The sequence below is a fragment of the Maylandia zebra genome, linkage group LG23 (assembly GCF_041146795.1).
Source record: "Maylandia zebra isolate NMK-2024a linkage group LG23, Mzebra_GT3a, whole genome shotgun sequence".
In the NCBI taxonomy this organism is placed as follows: domain Eukaryota; kingdom Metazoa; phylum Chordata; class Actinopteri; order Cichliformes; family Cichlidae; genus Maylandia; species Maylandia zebra.
In genome coordinates, this window is record NC_135188.1 from 14877444 (window position 1) to 14889921 (window position 12478).

The following is a 12478-nucleotide window of genomic DNA, read 5'->3' on the forward strand; positions in this document are numbered from 1 at the left end:
TATGTTTAGCTACAAGCAGGATGGTTAGCTTGCCAGGTTATAGTGGCCAGAACTACCGATGATCACCTCTTAAATGAACAAATAATTACCACCTAAAACAAACACATATGCCCATATTTATAACATACTTGGCATTTTTAGTTACTTCAGGCACATTTTTGGATGGTTTCTATCTTGAAATGGGTAAGTATCTTCTTGAATGAGCATCACAAATTCTCTATTACTTTAGCTACATGCTAACATGCCACTTTTCCAGTTAGCTGTGCCCTGAAAAATAATACTTAAAACACAACAGTCAGCCCATTCCTGTGTTAATATCTTCTAGCAAGTATTTATTCATCTAAAAAATGTATTATAATCCTAGCCACAAATGCTAACACTGATAATAGGCCAGCCTTCTTAGCCTGTAAATGAGAAATCTAGTAAATCCAGTCCATACAAAACTGTAATTATCCTAGCCACAAGCTAGCATCCCAGCTAGTACAAGAAACAAATGTTACCAGTGGAGAGTGCTCCAATTTTGTAGTGCTTTTGCACCCGAGAATTTATACGGTATTCATGTGTATTCATGATATTCATCTCTTTCGGCTAGGGTCACCACAGTGGATCACTTGCCTTCCTCTTACCCTGTCCCTAACGTTCTCCTCTGTCACACTGACCCTCTGCATGTCCTTTACGCTTGGTCGTTTTCCTCTTTTTCTTCTGCCTGGCAGCTCCATATTTAACATCTTTTCCAATTTATTGACCATCTCTCCTCATCTTTGCTCTTCACATTATATCCACAACACCTCAGCCTTGCCTCTCTGAGCTTTCCCTCTGATACAGTCCATCTTGATCACTCTTAGCATCTTCAGCTCTGCCATATTCAGGTCAGCCTCTTGTTTATTTTCCAGTCCTATCATTTCCAAACCAAACCAACTCATCCACCTTCACTGCCTCTGCTTGCATGTCCACCTTTCCACCTGTCACCTTCTCACTCACACACATGCATTCTTGTCTTGCTTCTGCTGCAATTCCTCGTCTCTCCAGAGCGTACCTCCACCTCTCTAGGCTCTATTCCACATCCTCTGAACTCTTACTGCAGATCACAATGTCGTCTGCAAACATCGTAGTCCACGGAGACTGTCTGACCTCATATGTCAGCTGTCCATCACCACTGCAAATAAGAAGGGGCTCAGATCCCTGATGTAATCCCACCTCCACCTTGAAGCCATCTGTCACTCCTACTGCACACCTCACCACAGTCTTGCGATTCTCCTGCACTTCCCTGAGATACTCCTGACATTATCATGCAGTTGTATCGTACATTCATTCAAATCTGCTCAGACTTGCCATGTTTTTGATGTCCTACTCTATGCTACATAATTATTCAGCTGATGTAACTTGTAATTGCTGTCCATGTAATATGACCAGTACATAGTATATTCTAAAAACAGCAGACTCTAAGACATCTGAGAGTTAAAAGCGCATGATAAAGTCTCTCATTATCGGTGGGGCAGACTGATGCAGTCGGGACAGTGACCCCGTCGACTGGGAGAGTTGCTCAGGTGGGCCTGAGCTTGAAGCTTGCACCCCGCAGGGGGACATAGATACTTCTCGTGACTGATAGATGTGTTTTTAAAAGTGAGACAGTGTGCAAAGAGTTGTATTTTACTGTTTAGAGGATACTTGTGATTAAAATTTCTTTCAGATTTCTTTGCACCACTCTTGTCCATCCTGAACTGATTCATAAATGTCAAACGGACTAATAAATATTCTAGTTTGTAAAATGTTTAAGAGCAACAGATAATTTCTAAGAGTAATGAAAGGAATGAGTAACTGAGGGCCTGTCTACTTATTTTCATCTGGAAGCCATAACTGTGCAAGCAGATCAGGTGGAGCGTTTACAGTATGCAGGTGGTGACAAAAACCATTAGTGAAGGATGTGCATGCCTGTTGGGGACGTGGTGACTAATTCAGCTCTCGTGTTGCTTTCTAAGTTACAGTGCGACTACGAGAAGGCCAGGGGCTCCGCCCCTCCAGCGTTGACCAGAACCCGAACGCACGCTGTTGACTAACCAGCCTCGCTCTGATGAAAGCAGAGAGGGGCCTATTGTCTCTCTTCACCGGTGTGTTCGTGGTCCACTACATCACCGCTCTCAACCATGTAAACAGCTCTCACAGCAGCACCCTCTGCCATCTCCACGCACGTCAACATTTGGATAAAAAACAATTTGTGGATAGTGGTCCAGCATGAGGATTGTAAAAATACATTAGGAAGGGACATTAGCAATATTACAGGGCCATATGTGTGGCAGACCACTGAGGTCACCTGACACTGAAGGTCACCTCTTGCAGTTGAAATTATTAAGTGCTTCCCCTCTAATCAGATGAGACGTCCCACATACTGCCCGTGCACATAGCAACCAGTTTATTTATAAGCCTCAAACTGAAATGACCAGTTGGTTTAATTTAATAGTGAGCAATAGGATTATACATGGAAACAAATTACCTAAGTGGGGGTACTCACTACAAAAAAAAACAAAAAAACAACTCTTTTAACAATGATGGAAACCACGGACATGATGTCTCCCAGTATTATTTCATTATTGGGTTTAGCCCCTGCATCTGTCAGCTAGGCCTGGCTTCTGGATGGGCCCAGCTTGTGTCCAGACTGACGCACAGCTGCTAGCAGCTCGCACAGACCCACGCCCCGGCCATCCCACACTCCAGGGTCACAAATGGGAAGGGCAGCATACTATCCCACCACCAACCACACACCCTATTACCCAATTACAATTCAATTTCCCAGCCTGCTGCGGTCAAAAGAAACAACATGTACTCTATCTGCAGATCATGATATCTGTTATTTCGTCTCCCACATGCTCCCAGTGGGGAGCATCTATTGTGGAGTCGAGCCTCTTTAAACGTGAGGAAGAGCAGACATTATTTAATGTGATGGAGTACAAGGGGCCGATATCAGCATACGAGCAGAAAGCTCGAATATGTTGTAGCAAACCATTTCTCCTTTAAAAAGAGTTGTGCTGGTGACAAGATTTCTTTTTTTTTATTATCAAGGAATGCAATTAGACTTCAGCCTTAATATCTCAGAGGCTGTCACATTCTCAAACTACTCTGCTATGCTTGCCAACTGCAATCAGAAATAACTCTGTCCCTTCAACTTAATGAAAAACAAGTACTTGGCTATAAACTTGTAGTCATCCTCTATCCAATCACATTGTCTTGAGTAATTAAAATGATTAGCTTAATTAGCTTAATTAACTAAATTTGACTACAGGACATGGCCATATGGTGAAGAAAAACAAAGATGGGAGCTAATTAAAGTTAAAATAATGCAGGTTTTAATTAACTCAACCCTTAGGCATCAACATTTTCAAATTTATCCAAGCTGATAATTAAAAAGTCCTCTTGCCCAAGCAACATTTCTTCTCTGAGCTAATTAAATCTGGAAATAAATTAGCAACATGACGCTCCAAATATTAATTCCTGCTAGAAGATGACTTCACTTTCTAATGAAATTAATTAGCTGCACTGGACCCTCAATCAGATGCCAGGCGCTGTCCGTGAGCATAGACCTCATGTAATCTAGCGCCGGGCGAAGGGCCCGAGGGCAGAAATTTACAATTGTAATGAACACTCTTTAACTGTGTGTCTCTCTTAATATACCAAATGAACATGTAGATCTATTTATGCCAAGGGCTTCCTCATTTATAAAGGAGTGGTAGGACCAGCTAGTTAAAACTTTTTTTTTTTCCAGAAAGAATGTGTAGTGTGAGAGAGCGCATAACCACATAGCTGCCAAAAGCGATGCCAAGACCAGCTTCAGCAGCCTGTAAGGTTCCACAGGCTGTGCCTGTGTGTGTGCCAGCCTATTACAGAAGACCCTCATGAATTCACCCCCCTACACTCTCTTGGCAGCTTAAGGGGATGACACTGTGGATGGGGTGGGGGGGGGGGAAATGCAATAAAATGTATCCGTCTGCATTTTCAAGTCTTTACTGTCCCAGTTGCCTATGCATATAATTTACTGTATATGTATCAGGGCAGTGCTGCAAAACAAACTTCATTATGTGCCATTATGACTCTGTTGAAACAGATGTCTAGGGTGTGCGACACCTAAAAAAAAAAGATATATTTTCATTTTTAGAGCGTAAAAATAGATGCAGTTTACTGCATCAGTGGAAAAGCAGGTTACAACGATTCAAACAGATTTAAAGATTATGATTCAGAAGATAAGATCAAGATGAAATTTTAATGATCCCCACAGGGAACAAGCATAAAAATTAAATAATGACAGCTAAATCCAAAAGTTCCAGCTCGCGGTGCCAAGACAACAAGGCAGGTACAGGATACAGTTTCTGATAATATATCTCAGTAATGTGCAGTAAAATCACAGTTTAGGCCAGAGGAAGCGAACGAAGCAGGTTGAAGGAAGTGGACTACCTGGGATGATTATGCACACCAATCCGCCGCGCTTCTTGTTAGCACACTTGTTTTATTTTCAATAATTAAGTGCGTACAAGCCTGATGCTCAATGACGCCGATCGATACGACGCACTTTCTGTTCAGCAGCCTGACACACAAACAAAGATGCAGAGAGCAGACGAGGAGGCTCTCCAGAGGCTGCACCCTCTCGCACATGCTTGTTACAGCCTATTGGCGGAAGTGCGGCGTGAAGGGTAAACCTTCATTCTACTGCACCGACTGAAGATGCTCCGGCCTTTGTGCTTGAGCGTGTTCTCTCAAATGTCTTTAAAATTGAGATAATTGTGTTTACTGGGCACAGAGTGGCTTTCAGTCAGCGCAGGCCACAAACTACGAGGGGGTGGGGGGAAGCAGCTCTTTTGATTCTGTCACTTTTTCAATAATTAATGCTCTCCTCTGGCAATTTTGATCCGATATGTAAATAGTTTCTCATCCCATTATGCAGAACATTGATGAATGTGACAAAAATTCCAAAAGATGACAGTCCAGCTCACACAGTTGCGGGCAAACATTACAATAAACTAATGACCCGACCCTTTAATGTCATCCCATCAGAGACATTAGAGAATCTGAAATTAAAGGTACAGTTGGCGCACACGACAAAGTGGCCATCTCATCTAAGTGGAATACCCACATCAGTCAGGATGCAGCCGTGATGCGCCCGAGCTGAGCTTAAAGCTAGTTATAGCTCACATCAAAGGAACGTCATCGTGCCCAACAGCTACCCTTGCCATTTGGATCCCACTGAATCCGATCCTTTAGTTACATTTTTCAAGCTCTCTCTCCTCCAGCTTCCACGCTTAAACACCATTAAAATGGAAAATACAGTGTTTTCTGCATCAACCCCGGCCTTCGTTATTTCACAGACTTGTCCTTGTTATCTTGATCGCAGTAAACAAGCCGCATATACTCCTCTGAATTCTCAGCTCTAGTGCGGAGTTGTCTGACAAAGTGGTCAAGAATGTAGACACAATTAGCGCTACAAAGAGATGTCTGGATATCAACGAGGTGGTGCAATGACCTTTAAAACAAAGGATTCTAAACACCGGCATCACAGAAGTGCGCTGGCTGCCGCCATAAGGCTCCAACTCATTTATTTCAGGTGGTTTTCATGTGTTCTGCTTTGAAGAATAATAAATCTAGATGCTCTAATCATGCTGCTCCAGGCTGTGACTCTTCCCTTAGATATTAATAACGCAGAAAAGTATACACAAGCATCAGATTCAGCTGAATCCATACGCAGCTTTTAGACAAAGATGAAGCATCTGATGCTGATTGTTTATTTGATGTTCGGAGAGCTACTTTCCTAATTATCCTGCCGCGGATTACATTATGAAGGAGTTTTTTTCCCCTCCTTTCTCCTCTCTTTTTTGATGCTGATTCTCTTTAAACTAGTTCAACAGAGCATGACCGTGATTAACTTTAAAAGGTCATTTAAAATAGCTTTCAGGGAGCACGTGATGAAACCTGGTTGAACGTTTGGAAATGATGTACTCTGAGATGAAGACCAGTCTCGCCCAGCGACCCCCAAAAGAATACACTTTATGCTTTAATAACCCCCTGACAGCATACAGAAGTCATCTCGAGACCTCCTGGCACATGTACCTGCAGAAAAAACAAGCCGTGTCCGCGCAATAATACATCAAGAATCCTTTAAATGAGTCTTAACATGTCTCGGGCTGCACCTCTCGTGACCTACCTCAGACACGAAAGGTTAATCCATGACAGGGTTAAAAACTTATCTGGCCTTTCTGGTCACATAACATCCCAATTACTTTAACAATCTCACAGTGAATGGAGGAAGAGGTGGTGGTGGGGGAGGCGGTTGAGGAGGGGGCGGGGGGGCTGGCCAAAGAGATGGGAGGGAAGAAAAATACAATAGATAAAAGTCTGTCTCAGAGTAAAAGATAAGTTCTTATCTTAATCTAATGACTCCACAGCCTTAATTTGTCAGACCTGGCTTGCCTGGAAGGGGAAAAAAAAGGCAAGTTTCTCGTGCGGCGCTGTGTTAATAAGAGACATCTCTCAAGTCTCGGTGAAAGAGGAGAAAGGATCAGCGGCAGAACATTCAGTGGCAACAGCAAGATGTGCTTCGCTCCGTGGATGTAGTTTTTTTTTTTTTTTCTTACTTGTGCTAACAGTTGCTAATTAGCACCTTATCACCCTCCAAGTAGCTCCATACTGCGGAGACGCCAAGCACACGAGTATTTATAACCCAGTGACTGAGGAGATAAACAGCTCTGCGTGGCCGATGGCCAGATCAAACATTCTGCTGGTGTTAAAGAATTATTTAGCTGCATTGTTCTAGACAAAGGAGACGTCGCCTTTCAGATCACTTTCACCTGAACTGTCTGCTCCAGAGGCCGCTCTGTTTGGCAAGTTTAGGCGTCATCATAATACATCTCTGAGATGACTTGGGGGGTTGTGGGAGGGGGTGCGTGTATATATATATATATATATTTTTTTTTTTTTTCAGCCAAACTGCTCCTGTGTTAGCGCCTTGCTAATGCCACGAGTGTGTTCATTTACTGCATGGATGCATCCTTTGGAATCAAACCCTTAAACCTGGCAGCGTCGCTGACATGCTTTGCTAACAGAGCTACACACAACCAGACTGACGCAAGTGAAAGGAAAAAAAAAAAAACATGTCTCTCGAGCTGCAGTTTCTTTGATGAGACAAAGAAAATAGAATGTGAGCTTTGTGTGAGAGCAAATCTCAATAGATTAATTTGAAGTGTTCACTGAATTGTGATTCCTTTTAATTAATGATAGAATTAACTGCTTTGTTAATGCGTTCCTGGAGGAAATGAGCTGCTGGCAAATTCTGCGGCGAACAAAAGGGGGGCACATCTCTCTTGACATTTATACAACTTTGCCAGTGTCAGGGTGCAACAGCTCATGCTGGGTAAAATTTGTCTTGAAGGAATGTTTTCCTGCACTGTTTGGAGACTGATTCAAAACTACGACTGGCTCCGACATCAGTAAAAGGCGCCTAACTGAACTCCTGGTTTCCTGGTAGATAAAAGGAGACGTGCTGAGGTTTTACACTCAAGTGTTTTATTTTGAATTCTGCTAATCAGCTAACCCCGACACGACCTCTCTCATTTTTTCTCCAGTGTCGGGTGGGTCAGGTGCCCTCAATGCCACTTCAGTGAGCGGCGACGGCGTTGGGCTTATTCCTTCCTGGGCAGATGTGTTCTCTGCGACCTCTGGGAGGTTGAATCAGTTCACATGAGCCGGTTCTCTACCTGCTGTCCCTCCAGCGCAAACTGCTGGAGGGCAAAACAAGAACTACCATCACCACATGTAATCCAAGATGGTGGAATCAGGGGCTCAGGACATTAAAGAAACTGATGGACATTATGGACAATGCCAGGCATCCTCTGCACACGGCCATTAACAACCAGAAGAGTCTGTTCAGTGACAGGTTGCTTCTCCCAAAGACAAGAACTAACAGACTTAAAAACTCCTTTGTCCCACACGCCATCAGACTGTTTAACTCCTCTCTGGAGGGGAGAGGGAGGGGAAACAGGAGGACAAAGGAGGGAACAACTAAGCTGTAGTGCCTCTTCACCTCACTGTACAATACCTTTTGTGCAATACTTTTGTAAATAGTCAACAGTGCAATAGACTCAATACTTGAAATGTGCAATTCACTTGTATTTTTATTTTTTATTCCTATTTATTATATTTATCCCCTTCGTATATTTTATTTATATTGTCTCTGTATTTATATATATGTGTGTGTGTATAACTCTGTAACTTCTGTCGGTGCTGTGCTTTTTTGGAAATCGAATTTCCCAGAGGAACCCACCCGAGGGATTAATAAAGTTCTATCTTATCTTATCTTATCTTATCACTGGAGAGGCAGCTTAATGATATTGAGGACAACAACAGCAACCTGCCAGCCCTGCAGGTGGAAACACCTGAGGGTCTGTTACTTCAATTAATAAAAGCACAACACATGACTATGATGACCTGGAACTTTCTTAAAACAGGATAACAAACAACAAACTGTGAGCTGTGAATGACTCTGTCCAAACTATTTGTTCTCCCAGGCGAGGCGTGTCAGTGGAGTCAGTCATGTTGTAATTATGCACATCATTAAAGCCTGATATCTTCTTACTAAGGAATTCAAAATGACTGACCACTCAAATTTTCGCATAAAAAACTGATTTGAGAGAATTTTTGACCCTTTCTGAGTAGAAGCCCGTGGGTAGAGTTTATTACATGCTAGCACAGTGGGCCCCTTTAGAGGAAGTAAGCTTTAGAGAAGCTTACTTCTGCAATTCCAAGCAGTGTCTCTTGTTGCTTGGCTTTGACGTGACCTTTACCTCAAAACTATTTACATTGCTGATTTTCAAGAAAGTAAAACTAAAACTGACAGATTTTGCAATGCCAGTAAAAGTTCAACGGTGTCTTTTACAACTAGGCTTTGTGGGTTGTGCTTGAGTTAATGAATTGCATAAAAGTTCATATATGTTATAACTTGATTTTGTGAATTTAACAACAGCCAAAGTCACGCCCCAGATTCCAGATCCTTTACTGTAATCTCGTCCCTATTTTCATCTAACAGACAAACCCTGTTTAAAATAACTTTAACGCTTCTGCCCATCCATCTACTCATCCAAGTTCACAAACCCGTGTGTACTGTACTGTAGCAGTGTAAGAAGGGCTGATCTCCCACTCAAAGTCTGTTGAGTTCCTCTGCTTGAAGCCCGGCCTTTGCTGCTCTCCTGTCTGGCGATCTGCTTCTGAGATCTGACAATATCCACTTAATTACTTCCAATAAGAAAGAAAAACTCGAAACAACACTACCTTCCACTGGATAGACCATTATGGACTACATAAGACAATTATGAATGGCTGCTACACCCAGCAGTGCGCGTATGGGAGCCAGTGACCCGGCGAGACTAGTGAAAGAAACAATCTGCTGTATTAAAGCACCTGACAACATCCACGATGCTTATTACAGCATTTTCTTTCACCCCCTTCACTAAAGTTTTTCACAGCGTAGCAGCATCAATGCACCGTGTGCTTTCTGACAACAACACCAATGCGTTTGTGGAGAAGATTTCATGTTTCAGAATATTTTCTGTTTGACGGTGTGCTTTGTGATGATTCTGTGTTCGGGCAGAGACAGAAAATCATTGAGATTTCAGGAACAGGGATATTGGAAGTGGATTTGAGTGAGTGTTACGGCTACATCTCGGCAGCAGCTCCTAACACATACTAAATTACAGCGCGTCCACGCCCATACTCGATATAAATCCATCAAAGGGGATTGTGGTGGTGGTGTGGCAGTTACATGGTTTCATTCAGCCACTGAGGGCATTTAATGAACAATTTGGGCCGTGTCTCTCCAGTGATTTCACACATGAATCCTTTAGGAAAAGCAGATTTTAAATGGGTGTTTACTCAGTAAAAGCGGCGTGTTCTTCACTCCTGTACCGCCGGCTGTCAAATGACAGCACACTGTGCTCTTGAAAAGGGCAGGCGACCCGTGCAGCTCAAAATTTAATGACTTTTAACTCGTCCTGATGGATTGATAGGTACATACAAGTGTTGACATAAGATTTTAAAGAGGAGCTTCACCTATTGAGCAGAGTTGCACTCAAGGAGCATACATTCATGCAAATGTCACCTTGTGTGAGTAGTACTTCCCCCACCGACCCCCAACAACAGCTGCATATTCTATTCAAGAGCAGGGCAACGGGGCATCCATATGAGCATAATATCACCGAGCAGGCGATTCCCTGCATGGACCTGTCGAGCATGATGTACGTAGCAGACCGGTATCTTCCCCAGCAGAGCTCAGATTGTTTTGATATTTTTATTAACATGTCCTCAATCATAAATCACTCTGAGGGGAAGTGAGGCCGATCCCTCCTCTCCACGCGGCATCAGATTACAGGTAGAAGACAAAGCTATCGGACACCTCGCCACGTGTCCTGCGTTTAACACTTCTTCCAGCCGCTGAACACTTAAATTCAGTTTACTTTCAAACATTAGGACGCAGCGGAATACAATATACATAATATTATGTAAATCGACTCTCCAATATAGCGGCCGGGACTCAAAAGCAGCGTTCTATCCTTCATCAGTTTTTATCAAAGCTGGAGACAAAACCAGCCGGACGGGCAGTAAGCACTTCTCGCAGTGTCAGGATGTGATGTCATATCGCTTTAAATAACCTCGCAGGATATCATTTTGTGTTACTGTGCGTCTTCTGATGTTATCTTCACAAATAGGGGACAGATTAATGCATTGTTTAAGCACAATACGGTGTCCATTTGCATCACAATAAGATTCCATTTTTTTTGACTTCTCAGCGAGCGCTCCGTGCCCCTGACTCAGGCCACGTGGCAGCCGTGCTGTTCTGCAGCCACACACATTTTCATGTCATACTAACTTGCCAGTGTGCGCAAAACTGTCACACTCCCTTAGAGGCTCTGGATGCTATGCGTAATTCCTTTAACACAAGGCCGTGCAGATATCCTTATCATTGTTGTAATGGCGTGCTCATGCCACCCTGCATCCTGCGAACTTGCACGAGGCAGCTGGTAATTCATTTAATTTATTCAAGTCGACCCGCGGTGGATCAGACCGCGCTGGGCTCCTGTTGTGTTGATGGCTGGAGTACACGGACGGACACTCAGCAGCCTTCGTCCTTCAGAGGTGATCTCAGGGCCACAGAAACATCATTCAGGACTTTCTATCTGCAGCCACTTGCTCAAATGTGAAACTCTGGAGGCTCGTGGAAAGGTATAGAAGCAGTGCGTCACAACAACAAATCAAAATGTTCTACTTTAAAATGATGAAAGCACTCTCCTGTCATCATCAGAGCAGAGCCTGCCTTTGTTTGCTTAATATGTAAACACCATCTGTATTTTGTTTAATCCTCCTCAACAGGTAGCCAGCTCTAAAGCGGATCCCCTGTCACTTGCAACCTAGGACATTTGGCGCTCTGACACGCTCATTCGAATCCGTGTGTTGGCGCTTCAAAGCAAATATCTTGTTCACATGTGGTCTGAAGCGCTGCGGGTGTGTTTGACTGGATCTCAGTCAGCGAAGAGCGGGAGCTTTATCTCTCCTGATGGATCTGGCCACTCATAATGAGGTGGACTCTTCTAATGAGCTCTGATTTCACAAAGCCCTGGGCTTGAGTTCAATCTAATGAGTGAGGGGAATTAATAAGTTTGGGTTGAGTTTTGCGAATGTGCTCCGTGGAAAATTTTTATTAGGAAACAGAACGATTCGGGTTCCCCGATACGTGACAATATACACATCTTGGATATATTATGGTCTAATTAGACATTTGTAGGTAGCGCTTTTTAACTGCAACACATATTGTATCAGTGTCATAAGGTGATTATAGAGGTGATGCACTTGTTAACAAATCAAATGCCAGTATCAAAGGCAAATCCTCCTTATATTAGTACAAATTTATTGGAGTGAAGAGTCTGTCCTTCCCACGCTGTAATTAGATTGCCTACCTATGCACAAAGGAGTCACAAGAAATGAAATGGCAGGTAATTGAGTCACTTTCTTTCCTCGCTACTGCAGTCAGTGCAAACGCAATATATAGAGTATGCAACATATGTCACACAGAGTAACTATAACAATATATTTTAAAAAATGTATCACATGTAAAAAATCATGTAAAAAAAACCCTCCAAAATACTGCAATACAACTTCTTCAGATTAGTCAGTCTAAACCCTAAAGACGTTTGATTTGCAATACTGAAAAGCAGCAGCACCAACTGTGCGTAATGTGAAAGACATCCCTAGAAATCATGAACCCACAAATACACTGCACTGCTATTCCTCTCGGTGTTGTGGAGCATTTTAGTGTCATTTGGTTTACAAGCTCAGATAAATCCAATTACACAGCAGCAAATGACACAAAGAAAATAGCAAGTGCACATAGTTGAGCATCCACAAACTAGACCTAGACACATTTTCATGCAATGGTGGAGACCAAAAGTGAGCT